Raw genomic sequence first — 19,752 nt, 5'->3', positions numbered from 1 at the left:
AATGATTCTACTCAGCATATTTTGGAGTCCTGAGCAAAAGCTTTCACCACCACACTGCAGTAGTCCTCCACTGATGCTGATGATACAGAGGCAGTGAAGAAATGTGGTTCAAGCACAGGCTCCAGAGCCAGGCTGCTGGGTCCAAATTCTGGGTAGGACAGTGACTTGGGCCAGTTACCTCACTTCTCTGTGTCTCAGCTTCATCAGCTGTAAGATGGGAGAGTAGGCTTATTTAATTTTAATATTTTTATTGAGGTGTATAACGTAATGACTTGATACTTGTATATGTGGTAAAATGATCAGCACAATAAGTTTAGTTAACATCCATGCATACATATGACAAAAGTATTTTTTCTTGTGATACATTCAAGATCTACTCTATTAGCAACTTTCAAATATGTAATACAGTATTATATACTATAGATATTATGCCATACATTATTATATTCCTAGGACTTACTTAACTGAAAATGTGTGCCTTTTTTTTAAGTTTTTTTATTTTTATTTTTTTAAATTGATTATGCTGTTACAGTTGTTCTATTCCCCCCTTCATTCCCCTCCCCCCTGTCCCCCCATCCCCACCATTACCCCCCTTTAGTTTATGTCCATGTGTCTCAAGTCCTTTAGCTTCTATATTTCCCATGCTATTCTTGCCCCCCCCCATCTATTTTCTATCTACTGTCTATGCTACTTATTTTCTGTACCTTCTCCCCCATCTCCTCCTCCCATTCCCCTGTTGCTAACCCTCCTTGAGATCTTCATTTCTATGTTTCCACTCCTGATCTAGCTGTCCTTGTAGTTTGCTTTTGTTTTAGGTGTGGTTGTTAATAACTGTGTGTTTGTTGTCCTTTCACTGTTCATGTTTCTTTAACTTCTTTTTCTTAGATAAGTCCCTTTAACATTTCATATAATAAGGGCTTGGTGATGATGAACTCCTTGAATTTGATCTTATCTGAGAAGCACCTTATCTGTCCTTCCATTCTAAATGAAAGTTTTGCTGGATAAAGCAATCTTGGTTGTAGGTCTTTAGATTTCATGACTTGGAATATTTCTTTCCAGCCCCTTCTTGCCTGTAAGGTCTCTTTTGAGAAATCTGCTGACAGTCTGATGGGGACTCCTTTGTAGGTGATTGTCCCCTTAGCTCTTGCTGCTTCTAGGATTCTCTCCTTCATTTTAATTTTGGCTAATGTAATTATGATGTGCCTTGGTGTGTTTCTTCTTGAGTCCAACTTTTTTGGTACTCTCTGAGCTTCTTGGATTTCTTGGAAGTCTATTTCCTTTGCCAGATTGGGGAAATTTTCTTTTATTATTTGTTCAAATAAGTTTTCCACTGGTGGCTGTGCCTTTCCCCCTTCTGGTACCCCTATAATTTGGATATTGGAGCGTTTAAAGATGTCCTGGAGGTTCCTAAGACTCTTCTCATTTCTTTGAATTCTTGCTCCTTGACTCTTTTCTGTTTGGCCATTATTTGCTTTCTTCTGGTCCACTCCATTGATTTGAGTCCCAGTTTCCTTTTCATCGCTATTGGTTTTCTGTGGAATTCCATTCATTTCCATTAGTTTAGCCTTCATATGTGTCTCTAATTTGTGGCTATAATCAACCAGATCTGTGAGGATCCTGATGACCAGTGTTTTAAACTGTGCGTCTGAGAGTTTTGCTATTTCTTCGTCGCTTAGATTTATCTCTGGGGCTTTGAGGTCTTCTTGCGACATTTTTGGTCTGTTCTGGCCCTTTAAGAGAGAGAAGCGGCGCCTTGGACTCCCAGGTCGCTGGGTTGTGACGCTGTATGTGGAGGCATGGTCAGAGCGGGGAAATGGCGGCGCCCACTACCGCCGCGGCCAGTCCAACTGCCCACTCCCTCGCCTGTCCGCTCTCGCGCAAATAGGCGACCGCAGTCAACATGCAGCACCGCCTCCCCACTGTCTCCTCTGCAGTCGCTCACCTGGTGGGTTGCTCAGTCGCTCACTAAGTCCAATCTTGTGTTTGGAACCCGTGCGTCTGGATTCGCGCATCTGGATTCCGCGCCTGGGTCTGTCCGACCGAGTCCTCCTGTGCAACCCCTCACGAGATGCCGGTTTCGCCCTTTACCGGTCGGGCTGAAGAATTTGTTGTTATCGGACTTCCGAAAAGTTCAATTTTCCGTGTTCTGGTTGTGTTTTCTGATGCTAATATTTAGTTGTCCCTAAACTTGGTTGTGTGAGAAGGCACGGCACATCCACCTATACCTCCATCTTGGCGGAAGTCCGAAAATGTGTGCCTTTTGACTACCTTAGCCCATTTTGCCCACCCACACCTCTGGCAATCACCAATCTGTTCTCTATGAGCTTGATTTTTTGTTTGTTTTTTTCTTTTAGATTCTACATATAAGTGAAATCACACAGTAGCAGATGTTTTTATTCCCATTGTACAGATGAGGAAACTAGGGTGCAAGAGGGTAGGAATTGTTTCCCTTACTCTAAAGTCATGTGGTGAACAGGAGTCAGCTCCCTCCCAAGTAGTGAGGCCCCCGCCCTCCCCTGCTGAGCTGGGAGGCCAAGGAGGGCAGCTTGGCCGATATGCTGGTTCAGCTTAGCTGCTCTGTGAGACCTGCCAAGTCCTTGTACTGCAGAGGGCAGGTGGGTGCCCAATGCACTCCCCTTCCCAGGCCCTTAGTGCTGGAATGGGGCTCAGCCTCAGGAAGAGCTGCCGACAACCTGGGCTCCCCCTCCACGGAGCACAGAAGGAGCTAGTAAGCTCTTAGGGATGGACTTTCCCTTTGTGTAAATTCCTGTGAGTCTTGGTTTTACCTGTTTCACTGTCCCTCTGTTTTTATGTTTTTTTCCAGAGCCGACAAGGGAAAAACTGGTACAAATTTCTGCACTGGGGATGTGGAAGGAGAGCTGGCTGGACACCACTGCATATCAACATTAATGTTATGTACTATTTTTAGTAGGTCTGCCCAAGCTGCGGCCTTGAAGATTATCATGGTTAAAACCCACATTTGGTTGCCCTGTCTTTCTGTCCCTGTCTGTCTGTCTCTGTCTCTGTTTCCTATCTGTCCTTGTCTCTCTCCATACATACACATACATGTGTGTGTACCTACTTGTGTTTATATTCATGTATATATGTATGGAGAGAGAATATACAATGTATATGTAGGTATACGAGGTCTGTCAGGAAAAAAGTGCAGCCATTGTTAATATAACAATCACTGCAAACAAAACAGTTTGCATGACATCAATGTGACCTGGCAGCCAAGGAGAGTGGACTAGAATGCACATGCATGAGCAATGACAACTTCACTGCACTAGGCAGTGGGGGTGGTAGACATCATTGAGTGACCATATGTACAGTATAGCTGTCACATTCAAAATATTGAGTATAGCAACAAATCCGCATCAAATTTTGCATTAAGCTTGAACATTCCTACACAGAAACTATTCACATGATTCAGAGGGCCACAGCTATGGACAACTGGCGAATGGTAACTTCATCATCACATCTTGTGCAGAATTTTTTGGCAAAACATCAAATCAGCTAGGTGACTCAGCCTCCCTATAGCACAGATTTGGTGTCCTGTGACTTCTGGCTTTTCCCAAAACTAAAATAACCTTTTAAGGGGAAGATATTTCAGACCCTTGATGAGATTCAGGAAAATATGATGCGGCAGCTGATTGAGATCGGGAGAACTGTGTGAGGTCCCAAGGTGCCTACTTTGAAGGGGACTGAGGCATCATTGTCCTATGTACAATGTCTCCTGTACATAGATACATAGATATAATGGATACATAGATACAGTGGTTACAATGTTTCTTATAGGTAGATACATAGATACAATGTACCTTCTTTAATGAATGTCTCTACTTTTCATGTGACATGGCTGGATACCCTCTGGGCAGACCACATATATTTCTGTCTTTATCTCCATTTCTCTCCACTAATCTGCCTTGAAGGATTATGGAGCTGTATAGGCACAAGGGACAGCCCTTGAACCATTGGATGTGGGTCAGGTTTTCACTTAAAATCTCACTTCTCACTCCACTGGGTAGTCAGTTCATGCTCAGCTTGGATTTAGCAGTCTCCATATTTCTTCCTTTGGCAAAACTCACACGTTTGTGTTGCAGTGTAAGCACTCCCTTTGGTGTACTTGGGAAATTATGGTAAGACAGGAGTCAGATACTGGCCCTGCCTGTTAGGTGGTAAAACTTAGTGCTTCACAGGACTAAATCTTTCTGGGAGGAGAAGAGGAGGTGGTGGCAGCAGTTCAGAGAGTGTGGCAAGATGCTGTCATTGACCTGAGACTCCAGCCAAGTGCACTAAGTATATTTATAGATATGCACACCCAGGAAAGTACTGTTTCCTGGAAACATATGCATGTTCTCATGTCTTACCAAATTTCCCAGGTAGCATCCTGGAACAGTGAAAACTGTATCCTCTTTTCCCTGGCATCTACCCACCAGGAAGATCTTAGAAAAATAGATCTGATGGCTTCTCTCTGCCTTGAAAACCTGCAGTGATGGCCCCTTGACCCCAGGGTAAGCTCTTTCCCAGGCCTGACTACTCCAGCCCATCTCTGACTCCCAGGCCTCCTTACACACCACCCAAACCCAAGTACTATAGGGACAGTCCTCTGACTGTACCAGACCGCTTTCTACCTCCTGGTTCTGGCACACACAGTTTCCTTGGCCAGAAATGTTTTTCCATTCCCTCTTCTTCAGACAGAGCCCTACTTAGTCTCTACACATAATGTCTCTGTGCCTTTTCTCACCTTTTTCTCTTGGACTGCTTAGTTAACCCAGCCATTCAAGGGATTAGAGTTCTGCACACCTACCTCCCTGTTGTTCTATTCATATCTGCCTCCTTCAAGGTCAAGATCTATGTCTCATTCATCTTTGCATCCCTAACATCTAGTCCAGTGTCTGATGCAGAGTATCTGTGCAATGAAGAATTGTTAACTAAATACATGTGAGTTTTACCATGTAGCTGCTAAGAGCTCAGGGTCTGCTTTAAGTAAAAGATTGGGTTTAAATACCAGCTCTACAGCTTCTAGCCACAAGATTTTCCAAGCTACTTAATCTCTCTAAGTGTCAATTTCCTAATCTGTAGAGGAGCAAATAACAATAGAACCTCATTTATATGATTATTGTGAAATTTTAGTGATATTGCATAGAAAGATTTCACACAGCACCTGGCACATGCCATATAATTTTTACTCTCAGCTCACGCTTTGCGTATCAGTAAATCCTGTAGGCTTTTCATTTACAATAGCCAACCATTTATTACATTCTGACTGCTAACAGTCCAATTCAAAACACCCTTATTGTCCAGAGACATACATACTTCAATAACCTTCTACTTGATCTCCCTGCCTCCACTCTCATCCTACTTCATCTATTTTCAACACTGCTGCCTGAAGCTATCCCTTAAAAGTGTGTGTCCAATCAGGTCACTCTTCTGCTAAAACTTCTCCTTTGGCTTCCCCAGCTCACTGAGAGTGAAAGTCCAAGTCCTCACTATGGCCTTTGAGGCCCTTTCCTGCTATCTCGGATTCCTTACTTTCCCCATACCCTCCCACCGGCACCACACTGGATCACATGCTATAACTCAAACCTGACATATACCTCCTGGCCCCAGGACCTTTCCACTTGCTATTTCCTGTGCCTAGCATTCTATTCCCCCAGAAATCCTCACACCTCCCTTGCCTACTAAAGACCTCACTCAAAAGTCACCTTCTCCATGAGTTCCTCACTGGTCATTCCATCTAAATTTTCAATAATATACTCACCAGAGACCCTTTCTATCCCACTTCCCCCTTTATTAGCCTTTATAATTAATAGAAATATATATGTTCTTTAATAGTCTTTATCATTCATAAAAAACCATTTTTATTCATTATCTTACTCACTCTCTGTGTCCCCCATAGAATGTAAGCTCTAAGAGAGGAGGGGTTTTGCATGTTTTGCTCACTGCCATACCCCAACATCTAGAATAATAACTGGCACAAAGTAAGTGCTCAGTTAGTACATTGTTGAACAAATTTATCATTCCAAGAAGTTTTGCCAGGGTCTATTTCCCCTCCGTTGTAAGAGCTTGGTGTCATGACTGCAAAGGTGAGGGTAAAGAGAAGGGGCGAGATTGTTGTAAAATACTGGGACAGCAGCATCCGGGCTGGGCTTGGGCCACTCCTCACTGCCCCTGGGCTATCAGTACTATGACTCAGGAGGCAGAATCTCAAACCATGCTCTGTCCTCAGGCTGGATTTTCCTCTTCTTCCTGTTCAACCCAGCTGTGTCTGGTGTGGAGGGTGGGGCTGGAGACTCCAAGCCCCTCCTTTTATCTGGATGAAATGGGCGCAGGGCTGAGGTCTGGGGGAAGAGGGAGTAGCACGTGAACACGTCTGCAGCTAGAAGGGGAAGTGACACTGCCATTGCTTCCCTTTGTCCAGTCTTCTTGGGACTTCCCGCAGGGTCTTCTTAGCAGAAACATCAGTGCCATCCTTCTTGGATTTGATTTCCATTTCAGAAAGCAGTGTTCCTTAGAGTAAGCTCATGGTGTTATGTTTCTGAGCCACACCCCAGGCCTGCTAAATTGGAGACTCTGAGGTGGGGCCTGGACATCTGCATTCTACAGGTCCACCAGGAGATTCTTCACTATACTCACATGAGGGCCACCCATCAGATGGTGACCTCCTTGGGACAGGGATTGTGGCCTTCTCACATTCCAGCTACCCTGTCTCAACTCCCATTCCTTCCCTTGCTTTGTTTTCCTGCTTCACACTTATCACAAGGCAATCTAACAGTCCACTTATTTATCACATTTATCCACCACACCACACCCCATCCAACATATGAGGAATGGATATTCTGTCTGTTTTATTCACTATTGTATCTCCAGTTCCTAGAACTGACAATAACCCATATAGGCATCTTCTGCCTTTTGACCTGATGTTGAACCACTTTTCACACAGTAGGGACACGTTGCAATGGAACCTAAGACAAGCTGCACACTTCCCCTCTCCCAAGACTTCCTGCCTCCTGTGTTTATAACTCCTACCAATCCTCTGGCTCCCTTCCACCCAGCAGGCCTTCCTAGGCTGCTCTAGGCCTGATTCCTTTTCTGGGCTCTCTGAAACACAAGGGGCCCATCCTATTATCTAAGCACTCAATGGCCAGGTGGGCTGCTGTGTGGTCAGTGGACTCTTCACAGAGATTCTTGCCTCCCTACATAGACTGCAAGTTTGCTGACCATACAGACCCCATCTTACTCACCTTTATTTGCCAATACCGAGAATATGGTAGGTACTTGGTAAGTCACAAATCTGTGGCTTTATGAAAGAAAAACACACAGAAAACAGTTATAGTCGAGGCTTGGTATATGCTACAGCTAGAGGGGCTCAACAGGCAGGTTTATTTTTTAAAAGATTTTATTTATTTATCTTTAGTGGGGAAGGGAAGTAGAAAGGGAGAGAAATATCAATGTATGGTTGCCCCTTGTGAGTCCCCTGATGGGAACTGGCCTGCAACCCAGGCATGTGCCCTGACTGGGAATCGAACCGTGGTTGCTTGGTTCCCAGGCCCGCGCTCACTAGGCAGGTTTATTTTAATATGACGCTTAAATGTGGACTGAGGGATGACACAAAAATGTTGGAGCTAAATTGCCCACATTTTCCCTGTTATTACTTCTTCTGGTAACCACAGGTGACAGTTTTTTAGTGTTTACTGGGTGCTAAGTGCTGTTCTCAACATTTCACATGGATTATCTCATTTAATTCTCCTAACATTTTGAGATAAGGACTCTTTATACATAGTGCATACATATTAAGGCCTGTGCTATTTGGGTGTTAAAGGCTATGAAGTGGTTGTTGGGGAGGCTAAGCATTTATGCTAAAGAGTAAAAAGATCAGGAAGAGGGATTTCATCAGCATAGCAACCCCAGGGACACCTGAGGTAGCCTCAGTTTTTTGGGAGCAGAGAGACCCAGTTTCACCTTTATCATGCCTTCAATCTTGATAGCATGAGGTCTCAGGAAATGTCCTTCAGATTTCACTATCTAAAAATTCAACCTTCAGAAAACCAACCTAGGAGTCAACGCTCCAGGCTTTGCAAACATTTTTCTCATATAATGACCAATTTTTATCTGTTCAACAAGCTTTCCTCCTATTTGAATTTGGAGTGAAATAATTACGAAATCACCATTACCTGTCCTGTTGCCCACCGCCACCCCTACCACCACACAGAAATCTTCCTACAAAAGGATCCTGCCCTCTTTTACTTTAACTACCACCAGAGTGGGAGCCCCTATAGAACAGGTCCATTTCTATCCAACTCATGGAGATGTATGCCCCTTCCTGCCGCCCCCAACCCCAGGACTAGGAAACCCTCTTGGTCCTTTGGTGAGCCCTCTTCCCAACTCCCAACCCCCTCCCTCTGTCCTAAGAATACTCTCTCCAGGCTCCCAGCTCTGAGTGATACCGCAGGTAAAGGAGAACCAGGTGCTCCTGAGAGGAAAGAAGGTGGAAAGTTGAGTAATTGTAACAGGGTATAAGAAAGTCAGAAAGCAGGAGAATTTGGACAAGGCAGCATGTCCATTCGCTACATGGAGGCTAGCTCATTAGACAAGGTCTGTAAATAACATCTGAGTGGCCTCTGGAGCTTTGTTTGAACTATGACATTCCACTCCCCAAATAGATATTGACTATCTGCTCCAAGCATTTCACGGCCTGTAGGGAAGGGACTAGAACCTGTGTGTCCCATTTAAGGTACTACAGAGCCAGAACCCAGGGCATGAAGACCCCCTGCTCACAGGCATATGGTGGGGTTCTGCTGAAGGTATGGTAACTGTGACCTTTGCAACTTGCCTATGTTCCTTAAGCACTCAAAGTTCCTGTTTTCAGTAGTTCATAAGAATGACAAATATTGCCCTGGTTGGTATGGCTCAGTGGATTGAGTGCCAGCCTGTAAAAGGAAGGGTCATCAGTTCAATTCCCAGTCAGGACACATGCCTGGGTTGCAGGCCAGGTCCCCGGGAGTGTGCAACCAATTGATGTATCTTGAGCGCATTGATATTTCTCTTCCTCTCTTTCTCCCTCTCTTCCCCTCTCTCTAAAAATGAATAAAATCTTAAAAAAAAATGAATGACAAATATTGCTGTGTTTTTTCCATGAAAATAAGCAGAAATTCAGATGTTCAGGGGACATGAGAGTGGGCTCAAAGGAAATCTGCATTTAAGCCCTACAGAAATTTATCCACTCATTAGTGTTCCCCCCCCAGCCCATGTTTTGGGTCTCCCGGTAAGGCTGAGAGTGAGCAGTGAGCACTACTCAGGGCAGTGCTCACTGAGTTCTTGCTGCTAGAAATCATTGACAAGAGGCAGAGTGGAGAAGACCATGGCCAGAGTTACAAGGATGTGCTGCTGGTGCTCTGTCCCCATTGTAGTGTCTCTCCCACCACCCCCACCACTCCTACCTTCATATTACCCTCCCTCTCACCCCTTTTGCTCTAATAATCTCTCCTCCCTCTCCAAGCACGAGGGTAATTGATGAATCTGCCATCTGCTAACTTCCCAAGTCCAGGTCTCTCTGTGTCAGGCTAATCTAAACAACCTGAGTAACAAATAAAATTCTTGGTGCCATTAAACATGGACAGGCTGGAGCATGGTGCTGAGTTGCAGAGAAACTCCCTGGCTAATGCGAAGGAGGCAGGGGAAACCACAGCAGTGGGGCCATTAAAAATTAATGGAAACCAATCCCTCTGAGAAGGGGCTGTATCTCTTAAAGCAGCAGTTCTCCTGCTGGCCACAGGAAGGGAAAAGAAGGACTCAGAGAAAGCCCTCAGTGCCCAAACCCTGAGCAGTTTTCAGAGTGTCAACTACCTGTGCTCTTCACAGTCTGCTATTTGGGTGGGAAAGAGCATAGGTTCTCAAGTCAGGCAGACTCAAATTTGAGTCTCAGCTGGAACACAGAGTCTGGCTTTAAGCACCTGAATCTTAGTTTTTTCCCTTGTAAAATGGGCTTAATGCCTACTCTAATGGTTCCTATAAGGATGAAATGAATAAAATAGCATAAATAAGTTATCTAGCACAATGTGTGGCTGAGAGAGGTGATTTTTGAAGGTTAGTCTCCCCTTCCTTTCCTTCTAAAAGAGGGTGAGTGTCTTCTCAGATTTAAATCTCCTCAGGGAGATCTTGTCTGTCCCCAGGGGCTTCCAGAGATCCTGGTATCATTACTGGTTGGCTTGTCCCCCCACTATATGGGAAGCACCTTGAAAACAGTGATCTGAGGCACCACTGACTTTCCAGCACCCAGGTCAAGGTCTGGCATATAATAGTTGCTTGGAGAATGTTGAATTGAACTAAATTGGAAAAAAAACTTTAAAAGGATGTAAATGAGACCAATAAACTTAAGGCAAATGACCAAAGATGGAAGAAATTGAGGTAATTTTGTGCAGAGAAGTTAATCACAGCCTGTCCAAACTCACAGGGACCTCAGGTACAGTTGGCCCAACACCCTCACTCTATAATCAAGGGGGACTGAGCCCCCCAAGTTGGTGGCAGAGCTTCTGTCCCCCAGCTCCATGCCGTAGAGCTAGGGCTGTTACCAACAGGTTCCGTCCCCTTTCCTGTGAGCAGGGCAGGACCATGCTTCCTACTGAGGTATACCCAGCAAGCTTTTGTGCTTGACCTCCAGACAGACAAACAGACTCAGTTCAGAATAAATCTGGACCTAGGTGGTTCTCTGGATGTCCGGGCCATCAGTGCCAACCTGAAGCACCTGGAATTTCTTGTTTGCAGGCTAGAAGGGTGCTTGGCTCTATCATTAATAGTATTGTGTACTTCCTAGACTCTGTGTGAGAATGTTTGAAGAAAGGAGAGGATGAGCCCTTTTTCTGTATAGTATCTGCCCCCAAATAACCCACCAAATGAACCTGTTATCAAGTCAACTTATCACTGTGAGACCCTGAACTCTGCCCCCATGGAACCACCTCTCGGCTTCCTTAGCCAACCCTACCCCAAGATGAATCAGAGCCTCATCACTCCTGAGTAGACTGCTGGAACAGGGAGTCAGGAGATGGGAGATCCAGCTGCCCTCTGATAAGATCTTTACAGCCTATTCTGTGGGATCCATGTAAAAATTAAATAACAATAAATGTGAAAGTTCTGGGAGATAAATACTACCACTAAAAAAACATTTGGCAGGTGAGGAAATTGAATAAATCAAACTAGGGACACTTGGCCGGGCAGGTTTCTTATACTTAAAAGCTTCTCAGACTTTCCACTCCTCATCCTCAGACTAGCTATTATCATCTCAATATTGCTGGAGAACAACTCATATGATCTGATGAGATTTTCATCCACAAAGAAGGAACTGAGCATTCTCCTCTTGCCGAATCTGGAGTTCAGAAGTCAGAAGAAATATGTGTGTGTGTGTATAAGAAATACAAGGTCTGTCCAGAAAAAGTCTAGCCATTGTTAATATAACAAGAACAGTTTGCACGACACTGATGTAACCTGACAGCCAAGGAGAGTGGACGGGAATGTGCATGTGTGAACACTGCACTAGTCACTGTGGGGCTGTAGACACTGTTGAGTTAGCATGTGCACTGTGTGACTGTCGCATTCAAAATGTGCGAGTAGAGCAATGAATCTGCATCAGACTTTGCGTTAAGTTTGAATGTTCCTCCACAGAAACTATTCAGATGATTGAGGCTGCAGCTGTGGGCACCTGGTGATTGGCAGCTTCATCACAACAATGTGCCTGCTCACGCATCATTGTCTTGTGCAGAGTTTTTGGCAAAACATCAAATCAGCCAGGTGACTCAGCCTCCCTACAGCACAGATTTGGCAACAAATGACTTCTGGCTTTTCCCAAAACTAAAATTACCTTTGAAAGGGAAGAGATTTCAGACCCATGATGAGATTCAGGAAAATATGACAAGGCAGCTGAAGGTGATTGGGGGAATTGTGTGAGGTCCCAAGGTGCTTACTTTGAAGCAGACTGAGGCATCATTGTCCTATGTACAATGTTGCTTGTATCTTATATCTTCTTCAAGAAATGCTTCTATTTTTCATATTACATGGATGAATACCTTCTGGACAGATCTTATCTATCATATATACATATATACATATATACACATATACACATATACACATATACACATATACATATTTGTATTTAATGGCCTGATTGAAAAGAGTCAGAACCAGAGATAAAATCTCTGGCTCTACACAGTGGTGGAAGAATAGACTAGGCAGCTTCTTAAGTAAGGTCTTTCTCATGATAACTCACTAGGCACAAATAATCCTATGTGATACATACTATTTAATTCCCACTTGACACATGGGGAAACAGAGGCACAGAGAGTATTAGGTAGCTTGTTCAGGCTCAGGTTTGAATCTAAGCAGTTTGACACATCAGCCTGAACCCCTGGCCCCTCATTACACTAGAAAAGACCATCTGGGGAGCTTTCCAGGTGAGTTAACTCTTGTTAAAATGATCAACACCAAGTATATTTCTCTGGACCTTCAGAGGGAGATTCAAAGCCTCTCTTCATCCTAGTTCTAGGTCTGCTTGATAGCCAGACCTAGAACTCTCTGCTGTCTTCCAGGATATTCTGTTCCCTGGAGCAGTGGGGCATTTAGACAGGCCTTCCCACCTCAAATTTTCATTTGCCCACTGACATTGGTGGCTAAGGCCAGGCAGCTTTTAGATGGAAAGCTGCCTGGCATGCCTGCCCTCTGCCATACCTCTGAGAGACCAGCTGGCCTGGGAAGAACAGCCTGCTGAGAGCTGAAAACCTGAGGCCTTTGTCCTCCTCTGAAAGGAGCACAAAGCCTTTTCCTCAGGGCTTGGCTCTGCTCAGTTCCCTGAATCCTTCTGCAGGACTTTTGAATGCCCAGTGAATCCAAAATTAGCTTGTTTCACAAGAGGAAAATACACAAAACCCATCTGTTGCCAGTGACTGATTTGTATACAAAGTCCTATGTGGTAAAAATAAAGAATAAAGTTTTGCCCCAAGAAGCCATCTGGCTATGCACTTTCTCCCAAGTGCACATTGCAATTCAGTACACTTATTGTCCCCTTGTGTTGTGGTGAACAAAGAGGTACTAGCCATGGATCAACAGAGAACGAGCTTGTACTCTCCTGATGGCAGAAAGAAGAGGGCAGGAACAGATAAGTACATGAAACTCAGAAAAAAACTGGACGTGATTTTCCACATCCCCAAACACAGGTTGTGGCACAGTTTGAATAAGTAAGCTCTGAGGAGGTAGAGTGGGATACATTTAGTTGACCAAAGAGGGGAGACTTGGGTTTTCAAAAGGCAGGGCCTCTTGGGGAAATGGCAGCTGGTGATCTGTAGGGGTAGCAGGCACTATGTACAATGCACCTTCACAAGCACATTTCATTTTGTCCTGATACCACTCTGTAACCAGGCTTCATCACCCTTTCTCCAATGAGAAAGCTGATGCTCAGTGAGGTATATAAGTGTCCCTAAACTCGGGGCTTTTTTTTTAAATTTATTTTTAGAGAGAGGGGAAAGGAGAGAGAAAGAGGAGAGAAACATCAATGTGTGGTTACCTCACACATTTAGCCAGGGCTTCCCCCTATTGGGTATGCCCCCTATTGGGGAACTTGGCCTGCAACCCAGGCATATGCCCTGACTGGGAATCAAACCAGCGACCCTTTGGTTCTCATGCTGGCACTCAATCCACTGAGCTACACCATCCAGGGCCTAAACTCAGGGCTTCTGACTCACGTTCTTTCCCTTAGGTGGCAGTTTGCCTGAGGAAGTCTCAGCAATTGTCTCCTCCAAGGGTCAGCCTCACAAAGGGTAAACCTTGACTACTCCTACAGAGGCAGCTTCCTCCCAGCTTTGTTCAAGGTCTCCACAGCAGACTCAAAGTCATGGTGGTAAAAAGTGAGTAGGCAGGGGACACATTGATGAGAACTGGTGGCTGGACAGCAGCAGGAACATCCTGGCGCACTCAGTGACTGAGCTGAGCAGACCTCCCACAGAGAACAGGAGTGGCTCAGTGGCAAGCAAAGAACACCAGGGTGAAGGGTCTGCCACTGTGTCCAGGAGCAGGGTTAAAAGCCTCAGGAAAGTCTGACTGTGTGCAAGGGTTTCTAGTCACTAGATGTAAGGGTTAGATAAAGCTTGTCTTCTCATTTTTTTATCATATTTTTCCATTCCCATTTATCCCCATTATATTCCCCTCCCTCCCCCAACAATCATCACACTGTTGTCCATATCCGTGAGTCCTCCTACCTTTTTGTTCAATCTCTCCACCCCATAACCCCCTCTAAGAGCTGTCAGCCTGCTCTCTATGAGTCTCTCTCTATTTTGCTTCTTAGTTCAGTTTGCTCATTAGAGCCTACATATGAGTAAAACCACATGGTATTTGTCTTTCTCTGACTGGCTTATTTCACTTTAGCACAATGTTCTCCAGATCCATCCATACTGTCACAAAGGGTAAAATTTTCTTCTTTTTTAAGGCTGAGTAGTATTTCACTATGTAAGTGTCCCATAGTTGTTTTATCCACTTATCTACTGGTGGACAATGGGACAGCTTCTAAAACATGGCAATTGTAAATAACACTGCAATGAACATAGGAGTGCTTATGTTCTTTCAAATTAGTGTTTCAGGTTTCTTTGGATAAACTCCAAAGGAGGAATCACTGGGTAATAAGGCAGTTCCATTTTTAATATCTTGAGATATCTCCATACTGCTTTCCACAGTGGCTGCACCAATCTCCATTGCCACCAACAGAACAAAAGGGTTCCCCTTTCTCCACAGCTTCACAAGCACTTGTTTGTTGATTTACTGAGGATAGCCATGCTGACAGGTGTGAGGTGTTATCTCATTGCATTTTTCTGATGAATGGTGACATTGGACGTCTTTTCATATATCTTATGGGCCATCTATATGTCCTCTTTGGAGAAATGTTTATTTCTCAAAAATAAAATTTTGGAAAAATGTTTATTCAGGTCTTTTGCCCATTTTTTAATTAGCAATAATTGCGCCTCGGATAAACCTCATTGGCTACGATACTGCCACTGCACAAAGCTGTTTTTTTTTATTGGATTATATGGTTTTTTGGTGTTGAGTTTTATAAATTCTTCATACATTTGGATATTAACCACTTATTAGGTATACTGGTAAATATCTTCTCCCATTCAGTGGGTTGTCTTTGTATTTTTTAATAATTTTATCCACTTATATCTTTAGAGGGGAAGGGAAGGAGAAAGAGAGGGAAAGAAACATCAATGTGTGGTTGCCTCTCGTATGCCCCCAACTTGGGACCTGGCCCACAACCCAGGCATGTGCCTTGACTTGGAATCAAACCAGAGACCCTTTGGTTTGTAGGCTCATGCTCAACCCACTGAACTACAACAGCCAGGACTGTCTTTTTATTTTGTTAATGGTTTCCTTTGTTGTGCAAAAACTTTTTAATTTGATGTACTCCTAGTTGGTCTTTTTTTTTCTGTTGTTTCCCTTGACAAAGGAGATAGATATATAAGAAAAAATATTGCTCTGAGCAATACCTGAGATTTTACTGTCTATGTTTACTTCCTATTTATGGATAGGAAGAGTTATCATTAAAATGTCCATACTACCCAAAGCAATCTATAGATTCAATGTAATTCTTATCAATACACCAATGACATATTTCATAGAACTAGACCAAATATTTTAAAAATTTATATGGAATCACAAAAGACCCTGAATACCAACGGCAATCTTGAGAAAAAATAACAGAGTTGGAGGAATTACGCTACCTAATATCAAACTATAAAGGCCATAGTAATCAAAACAGCATGGCAGTGGCATTAAGACACAGGTCAATGGAACAGAATAGAACACTCAGAAATAAATCCATACCTTTATAGTAAATTAATATTTGACAGAGGAGGCAAGCACATACCATGGGCTAAAGATAGTTTATTCAATAAGTGGTGTTGGAAAACTGGATAGCAATGTTCCTAAAAATGAAACTAGACCACCTTCTTATACCACACACAAGAATAAATTCAAAGTGGATTAAAGACTTAAATGTTAGACCCAAAACTCTCATTTTTAAACCATCCGAAGGCAGGACAGCTGTTCTTTGTTTCCATGAGCCAGCAGAAGAGGAAACTGGGTTGCCTGTGATGCAGTGGGGGAGAATGCAAGGGGTGGAGTTGGTTTAGTGCTCTGGCCGTGAAGAAGTGGAACTTGTTATAGAGAGACTACCTTGTAGTATAGTGGCAGGGGCTGTCCAACCTCTTGGCATCTCTTGGCCACATTGGAAGATGATGAGGTGTCTTGGGCCACACACTAAATACATTGCAACACATAATCACAAAAAAATCTCATAATGCTTTAAGTATATTTACAATTTTGTGTTGGGCTACATTCAGCGCATAGGCCTCAGGTTGGACAACCCTGTCTAGAGGCTTTCAGAGGTTTCTCTCAGCCCTGAAACCAGTCAGCACAATGTCTCCCTGTCCAGATGTGGGTGATCTTGGTTTTAGAGAAGAGCAAGAATCCTTGAGTCTGAACAATACCAGGGCAGACTCCTCTGCTTCCCTCCTTCTGCCTCTCTTCCCTATGCCCTCCCTCCCAGAAGCAGAAGCCTGCTTCCCCAAATTGTTGCACCCATCACCTTCTGGCCTATCAGTCAGATTTGCTGATAGACAAAAGGAAACTAGGTTTCACTGAGCCCTGCTATGTGCCCTTCCCTGGGCTTGGCACTGTGGTCACGCAATGAAATGAATAATCAATTTCCTGCTCTGAGGAGCTGTCCATCAGGAAATTCAGAGTTAAACAACTATGAGAATTATAGGGTGAGGGGGCAGCCATCAAGAGACCTGTGGACAAAATGCTGCAAATTGTGAAAACCCACAGGAGGGAGAACTGGGTGAGGAGGAAAAGAAACAGGAGGTGAGGCTGAGAAGGAAAAACTGGCCAAGTGAAGAACTAGTACTGGAAGCAGTTTTCAAAGTGGTATCACAAACTTCTATTCCTTCCACTCACACAATAAGGGAAGACAGCCAGAAACTATTCTCCCCACTTCAGTGATGAGGAAATTGAAGCAAAGGTAGGAGTACAGCTGGGATGTAAATACCCATCTTTTATATCCAGGCTCACTGCTCTTTCTTCAAGGCCAAGTTGGGATCAGGATGGAGAAGGTAGCAAAGGTGATGAGGTACCTTAGAGGGAGAAGCTGAGGGCTAGGGAACCCCCAAGGCAAACCAGGAACACCTGGTGATTCTGGCTAACTTTACAAGGGGTGTCCTAGAAAGCACTCCTCTGATCACTGTTACTACTACAAATAACTTTTATTTCTATTTTTCAAACAAGAAAATTGAGATTCAAAGAGGTTAGGAATTTGCTTGAGACCTAACAGGACTGGCAGGATTAAGACTGCAAAACACAAACTCATAGCCATAGGTGAAACACCTCCCAGCTGCCCAATTGTTTCATTCAATGCCTTTGGCATCATCCAGCCCCAAGGAGCTGGCCCCCCAGGAAGAAGGCCTCTATTCTGTAGCTTCTTAAATTACCAGGCTTAAAACCATTTTGACCAGCTTTCCTGAATCTAGGACTAAGGAAGGTGTCCACAGCCAAGGCAAACTGGCAACATCCTGGGCAGACCCCCTGCCAAGGAGAGTCACCATCTCTTACCAGGCCTTTAACTCCCACTCTCTCACTGTGCCCAGAGCTTGGGGTGGGTGAGGTTTTTACCCACGCAATTCTCCACCAGGGGAAGTAGAGAGAGGAAGTGGGTCAGATAGGGGAGAGAGAGGGGGTGGGTAAGCACCGTGGGTGTGAAGGGACAGTTTGGACAGCCAGGGGGACTTTCCCCTACGTCTGAGCTCCTCCTCCAGGCAGGGCGTCCTAGTTTCCCAACATACCACGCGCCTGAGCCTCTGTTTGGGTTTCCGACTCTTCAGATCCAAGTCCTAGTTTATTTATCTCACACCCTCTGTGATGCACCCCTCTCCCTTACTCTTGCAAGCATTTTACTACTCATTGATCCCTCCCTCCCGCCTCCGCCCCTGCCCACATACACACATAATCTCAGGTGAGACAAAGTGGACCTACCAGGCTTCACTAGAACACAGCTGGACTCCAAAATGAGGACACCACCACCCTCATCCCAGGAAGGCTCCATGAAGAAACCTGGTTGAAATATGAGCCCGAGCTTCTTGTGACTTCTCTTCCTTTGTGATGCCAGGCCTCTGCCTGGCACTAGGCGTCCTGCCACAGTTTTTTTCGGGCATCTCCCCGGTCAGCCCCCAGGCCAAATTACTTCCTATTTCACTTGGTGGGAGCAACTGTGGGAGGCGGTTTGGTAGAGGGGCAGCCAGTCCTCCAGTGAGACTTCCTAAGGGTCTCTGGAAACACAAAACCAAGTGGGTTTTTTTGTTCACTTATTTAACGAGAAAAAGACGGAGAGATGTGTATGTCTTTAAACACCCACCGCTAAATTTCTTGTCAGTTTCCGGAATAGAACTACAGATCATCGCCGGGAAGTGAAACGCACATCCTTGACACTTCAGGTAAAACACTGCAAAAACATATGGATGTCCAAAGACTAGAGAGACCACCCCAACACACATATCCGCATCCAGGTAGGGGCAGAAGTGCTAGGACGGGCGACCCTAGGTCTCCGGGAAAATAGAGGGTCTAGGTTAGCCCGGCCTGCGGGAGGGGCGGCGGCGCAGCGGGGATGGGGGTACCCACCTCCCTTTACTCCCGCCCCCCACGGCCCCGCCCCATGGCTTCCCTTTCCGCTCCACCTCTCCTTCACTGCCCTCCCTCCAGTTTACTCTCCGACTTCCTCTCCCTCACCCTTCGCCTCCCCTAGTTTCCCTTCCCCCTCCCCGCTCTGGCCCGAGGTCGCTGTTTACGCGCTCTGCACCCGCCCCGCCGCCCGCTGCGTGACTCACGCCGCTTACGTGACCCTTCGGACGTCACCGCCCCGCCGACCGGAAGCGCTGTCCAAGTAAGGGCGAAGACTCCGGCGGGGTGGGGGGCAGAGCTCTTAGGCTGGCCTTGGCTCGGGGTAGAGAACCGATTCCCAGGTTTATTCTCAGGGTAGCGAACCGATTTCCCAGGTCTGAGAAAGCAAAGGATGTGGCTTTCTGATCTTCTCCTGAGAGCAGGAGGCCCATGTGGGCAGCCTTCTCAGATGTCAGCTCCCTGCATCCTCCCTCTTGGAGTTTCTCATTAAATAGTCAGAGCCAGATTGAAATACAGATGACGAATTGGCCTTTAATAGATGCAATCAGATAGTCCCTTGATGTCCTGAGTCCTTAAAGTCCAAGGCCAGAGGCCAGTGTCAGGTAGTGTAAAGGACAGCCATGCTTCCTCTGGGTGACCTTAAGCCTCATAATGGCTTCGGGCCTGAGTTTCCTTGTCTATAAAATATAGAGGATACTTGCCTGTGAGTGATGATGAGGGTTAGATGACCCTTCCACTTGTTGGTGTAAAACAGCTTTGTAAGCATTAAAAATGCTGTGCATACTTAAGAGGCATTTTGTGCCCCCCGAGGAACCTCTTCAGGTGCTCCTTCTGAGGAAAGGAACAAACAGGGTCTCAGAGATGGACTGGGCTTACAGAACCTACCTCCCTGTGGTTTCACCCAGCTGCTCTGGCAAGGCGCTTTGACCCTGACAAAAAGCTTAAGCTTTGTAAGCAGTCATCTGGTGTTTGCCTCCTTCTGTTCCCCTGACTGTGGACAGCTGTTGGGGCCTCTGTTAGTGATCAAGTGGTGAACTTGCTTGA

The 19,752-nt window shown here is 45.1% G+C and overlaps 1 long non-coding RNA gene and 1 pseudogene across 1 annotated transcript; both read right to left on the bottom strand.

Annotated features, from left to right (window-relative positions):
- Positions 1 to 14,917: 14,917 nt before the first annotated feature.
- LOC119063425 (uncharacterized) lies at positions 14,918 to 15,047 on the bottom strand (annotated as a pseudogene).
- An 863-nt stretch (positions 15,048 to 15,910) lies between these two features.
- LOC128627833 (uncharacterized) lies at positions 15,911 to 19,218 on the bottom strand. The gene is made up of 4 exons (XR_008392141.1): positions 18,915 to 19,218; positions 18,446 to 18,532; positions 18,067 to 18,359; positions 15,911 to 16,125 (listed from the first exon to the last, which is right to left on the bottom strand). It is a non-coding gene; the product is annotated as an uncharacterized LOC128627833 (long non-coding RNA).
- Positions 19,219 to 19,752: the final 534 nt, after the last annotated feature.

Source organism: Artibeus jamaicensis, unplaced genomic scaffold (genome assembly GCF_021234435.1).
Source record: "Artibeus jamaicensis isolate MK-2021 breed Jamaican fruit bat unplaced genomic scaffold, CSHL_Jam_final contig_475, whole genome shotgun sequence".
Lineage (NCBI taxonomy): Eukaryota > Metazoa > Chordata > Mammalia > Chiroptera > Phyllostomidae > Artibeus > Artibeus jamaicensis.
Note: the sequence above shows the minus strand (reverse complement) of the source record. Positions and strands in the feature narration are given on the sequence as shown.